The sequence below is a fragment of the Montipora foliosa genome, chromosome 8, assembly GCF_036669935.1.
Source record: "Montipora foliosa isolate CH-2021 chromosome 8, ASM3666993v2, whole genome shotgun sequence".
In the NCBI taxonomy this organism is placed as follows: Eukaryota; Metazoa; Cnidaria; class Anthozoa; order Scleractinia; family Acroporidae; genus Montipora; species Montipora foliosa.
In genome coordinates this window covers 39,832,972-39,837,973 of record NC_090876.1, presented here as the reverse complement: position 1 = coordinate 39,837,973, position 5,002 = coordinate 39,832,972, and the positions used below count along the sequence as shown (strand labels likewise).

General features: G+C 40.0%; 1 long non-coding RNA gene across 1 annotated transcript; it reads left to right on the top strand.

The window, feature by feature from the left end:
* The first annotated feature begins 2,004 nt into the window (after window positions 1–2,004).
* LOC138012462 (uncharacterized) lies at window positions 2,005–4,572 on the top strand. Its single transcript, XR_011125039.1, has 2 exons — window positions 2,005–2,537; window positions 4,383–4,572. It is a non-coding gene; the product is annotated as an uncharacterized lncRNA (long non-coding RNA).
* Window positions 4,573–5,002: the final 430 nt, after the last annotated feature.

Sequence of the window (5,002 nt, the reverse complement as noted above, 5' to 3'; positions counted from 1 at the left end):
AAAGTCCGTGCAAGAACTTGACCGTAATTAATTCAATTCGCTAGACACGGGTAGCCAGTGCAAGTCATACAAGATTTGTGTTATGTAATAGTTCCTCGTTGCTCCAGCGACAAGACGAGCTGAGGCATTTTGGACTCTTTGAAGCTGTTTAAGTGTAGAAATAATACACTATTGCTGTAATCCAGGCGACAGTTCAAAAAAAGCATGCACAACCCGTGATACAGCAGCAGGCTGGGATGCCTATACGCCTGAGACTCCAGTGTGGAGGTAAAATATCCAGCATTGCAGGTGTCTTGTGTTAAATTGACGATCAATCTCCATACACCCAAATTACGTACAAATGCAGACGATTCAATTGACACATCACTAACATAAGCTGTTTATCTTGGATCTTATTCAACTGATGCCGTCGGTTCCAATAAGTATGAAGTCAGTTTATAGTTTTTGAGAAACAAGTTGTCAGTAGTCATCCAATGTTGAATCGCGGCGTTGATGCATAATTCCATAGCTTGGATAGCCCCGTCTTGGCTTCGTCAAACGATTTAAGGTGGATCAAGCCAGTTTCAAAGTTTTCAAGCAACGTTCTTATTGGAAGATTTGGCAGTACAACGCTGTATCACGTACACAGCAATGTTATGGCACCATAAGCAACACCGATTATTGCTGAACACGATGCGGTCGTTGTTGTGATGTAATAAGTCACCGTGGCAACGGGAAAGCTCTGTAACAACACCCTTTATTTTGTCTTTAGTTGCACATATCTCAAAAACAAATTATTATTTCTGGAAAGTGATCAGAAGGCGGTTAAGATGAAACTTTCTGCAAAGTTTAAGTGTGTGATTTTTAAAGATGGCTCTGATTCTGCAGTGCATAATTTTTTTAACTTTGCAGGAAGTTTAATTTTGGCCTTCCAATCACTCTCCAGTAATAAAATATGGAGGTCACCGAGTTTGTTTTTGAGATATGAAAAACTAAAGGCACATTATAGGGTGTTTTTGCTGGGCTTTCCCGTTGTCAAGGTAATTTATTACGTCACAATAATTACCGCATCTTGTTAAGCAATTATCGGTGTTTCATTTGGTACCATAATATTGCTGTTACGTGATACAGTGTGAAGTGCCAATCTTTCTGAAGAGGGTTTCTCTACAAAGTGTTGAAACTGGTTAGGGCTACCTTAAAGGCCAGATACAACGTAAGGTAATGACGAACTGTTTTGAACCATTCCATCCTGCCTTGATATTCCGGCTTTGCTCTTAATTACCCCTGCCGATCAAGTCAAACGTTGATTCAAGGCACTTAGCTATTAGAGGATAATGTGAAGTGCTAGGTTTCTACCCCATATGAACCATGTGAGCGTTAGCCCTACTAATGGAAATGGGCCCACACAAGGACAGAGAAAAACTCTGACCAGGGTGGGAATTGAACCCACTAGCACTTCACGTTGCCCTCTAATAGGTAAGTCTGTTTAAATATAAGTGCTACACGGCCAACGTTTGCAAAAACGTAACCCTTTCTTGTAGATTCAAGGTATATGAACTCCTATATATATTAGAAGGATTTTCGTCCAAGCTTGCTTGCTTGCTTAAAAACGATCTTGAACTTTCCCAAAGCCCTGGCCAACTCACAAAACAAAGTTCGATGCGCGTCTGGCTGTCTGGCTGTGAGTGCTGAGGTAGTGACGGGAAAACACCATCCAAACAAGCTACCGGTAGATATTGGCGCTAAATTTGAAAATATGGCGCTAACCGTGACACCGGTAAATGAAAAGTGCTCTTGGCGCCTATGGTACTGGAGCTATTGGAGGACGGAAACGACTGTGACTGTGACTGCTCAAGAGAACAAGTAGAGAAGGGTATGTTCCATACTGTTGCACATTTATTACTGAAAGATACACCCTCGATTAAATAAGGAGATTGTGAGAATGAGAATGAGCCAGGGTCAGTTTGCAAACTCACGTTTTAACCTTTTTTTAAAAGCGAAAAGTCAAGAGCCCAACGCAATCGACAGGCCATGGCAAAGTGGGGCTGGGCATCGATGGGTGGGAGATCGAAGGGTTTGCCAATTTGGTGAGTTGGAATGATACCTACCAACGCATTGGTTTTTCAAGAATAAATTACTGCCAAAAACCCTTGAACAATGTTTGATCGAGCAAAGTTGGAGCGTCGAATGCAACTCGGCAACATCCATAGATCGTGATTACTTTTAAAGCGCATTTGAATCTGTAAATAGAAAATGCGCTATATTAATACCATTAACCGGCTTAATACGATAGTTGCGAGGGCTTGAGAGATTTGGTAGATCTCATGACACAGCTGAAGTACGGCACTCACGCTTGATTTCATTCATCTCGTTCCCAGTCTCAATTTGAAAAAAAAAAAAAAAAAGAGCAGATGGCCGACATCATGTTAAGGGTCACGCTAGAATTGAAAGATAAAGCAAGGGAGATAACAGAATATTCTGCGTGTGGATTATCCATTAGGTCATGAATTCTTTGTTTCTATTCGCCTCTTTACTTTTACATTCAATGGCTTTGTCAGGTGAGTCCCTAAATTGTATAGTATCCTCAGTTCTATAGATTTAACTCATTATGACTGGTTTGCCTTAAAATGACTGATGCCACTTTTAGTCGGTTATGTCAGTATGGCATTGTTGTAAACTCTTCCAGACGTATTCATGTAACACCTCGTTAGAAACAATTACTGCATCCCCGTCCACATGTTACTTTCTTGAAAACGTCTTCACCGATTCATTTTTGTTCTCTCTAATATCATCAATTTTTGGTCCAACTTTGCTCTTTATCTTTTTCACGATCAAGCACCACTCAATTAATTCAGGATTCATTGTCGGCGCTCGGTTGGACTAAAGCTTTCGAAAATTCCCTTCAAGGCAAACAATAGAACTGTAATGGATTCTTTGTTATCTACATCAATTAACAGAGACCTTAAAGCTTAACCTTAGAATTTCAATTCATTTTGGCCCAAGCATTGCTATTTGCTAAAAGCTTTTTGACTAGCAATATTTTAAAAATGAGACGATTGTGATTTCGATGTTATAAGCAAGACCAAACCCAGCTGGCTTTTCCTTAAAATTTTCCTCCTTCGAATTATTCATGATGTTTTCCATCGTAGTCCCTCAAGGTACGCGAGAAACGGAATCTCGCGTATCGCGAGAATAATTTCATTGCTGGGAGCAGTGTTTGTGTCGTTGAAAAAGCGTGGATTCTGTTTCACGAGGAAATCCGTATTAAGACGTATTTTACAGAATTTGTCATTTATTATCGCAAATTTCCGGTTCTTGAGTACAGCCTTCAGAAGTTGCCGCTGACGAAAGAGATCAAGAAAGAATGCACGCCAGCCAAACTCAAGGCATTGAGCTATTCACGCTGTGAACGAAAAAAACTTTCTCTTTTCCATCGGTGATTATTTCAACTATGATTTGGAGACAACGTGAGAGGTGACAATATATCGGGTGACTCGAAAAAAGATAAGGCATTCAGCCGACTCCTTTCAGCTAAAACTGAAATAAAGCATGCACCACCAAATCGCCCCTTGATTGGGGTCTCTTTGGCACATGAAACAAGGACAATTGTACTTGTCAAAACGAAGGCGAAAGTTACGAGATATTAGACAGACTAATATTGAAGTGAACTAAAAAACATTAATCTTCTTTCTTTCTTTCTTTCTTTTTCTTTTTTCACTTGCTGAATAGTTAGTTAATGTATAATGCTCTTTGCTGCTCTTGTGATTAATTTTTATTCCGAAATCCGCGTGAGAGAAGGACAACCTGAAAGGCGTCTCGAAACAATAGGGAGCTTACGAAACGACGACGCCGACGGCAACGACGACGCTACAAAACAATAGGTTTAGTGAGCAAAAACAATAGCTCTGCACGCTCTGCACGTGCGTTTTACAGTTTGGTACATTTCTTTGCCGTCATCTCCTAAATGACGACGTGAAATGACCAAATTCAAGGTTCTGTGGAGGACGTTAGCACATGACGATGAATTTTCAGTTCTCTCTCTACGCTTCCAACCCACTCATACCAGTTTAATTCCTGGACAGTTACTACACATTTTTAACGCGAAACTACATGAAATAGTTTCGTAGTGATACGAATAACGCGAACTTGTATTTTTAAATGAAGTCCTCGAAGCCGTCGTCGTCCTCGTTTCGTAAGCTCCCTAATGTACTCTTTCAGACGTCCCTTTTTTCTCGTTCCGAGACAAATTGGTGGGAGGCGAGTGACTGCTCCTAGTTGATGATGATGATGATGATGATGATGATGATGATGATGTCATCATTTCGGTGGAGTCAAAATCAACTCCTTCGTTTTGTAATCTTGACAATTCCTATTTAATCAGTTTACATTTAATTTCCAATTAGTTGCCATAAAGTGTTATCAGTGTATCGGCGAAAGCACATGGAGTGATTGCGAACAGGAGCAAACCGAGATAACGTGTGATCATCCTTTTCCTATTGGCAACAGTCACTGCTATTCCGTAAGTGGAGAATATGACAACGGTACGACCATTAGGAGCGTGGTCGCTAGAGGCTGCGTTTACTGTTCAGGTAAGAATCCCATTTTTAAGCGCATTCTCTCTGAATATAGGAATTAAATTAATTTTTGTCTCCGGTTTTTGCCTCATTAACACAAAGCTATCTTTTTCTAACCACGGTCAGCTAAGAATGAAGTACTGAATACATGTATTGAAAATCCATTGCATAATGAATCCCAATGTCCTACCAAATAATCTCCGAGCAAAGATGCTTTAAAAATTCGAACTTTTACAAGGAATGTACGGGGATCATTATCGCATTTGCCGCCTAAGAATTGGTCAGTTTTTTGATGGCTAATAACAATACTGACTCGTTATCAAAGCTAAAAGGCTTAAAATGGAGACTTAACTGAGTTTAAATTTATTTTACCTTTTAACGTCAATATGTAAATAACACGATGCCTTCTGCGAGCAAAGTCGTATGTTATTGAAACAAATTGTAAGCAA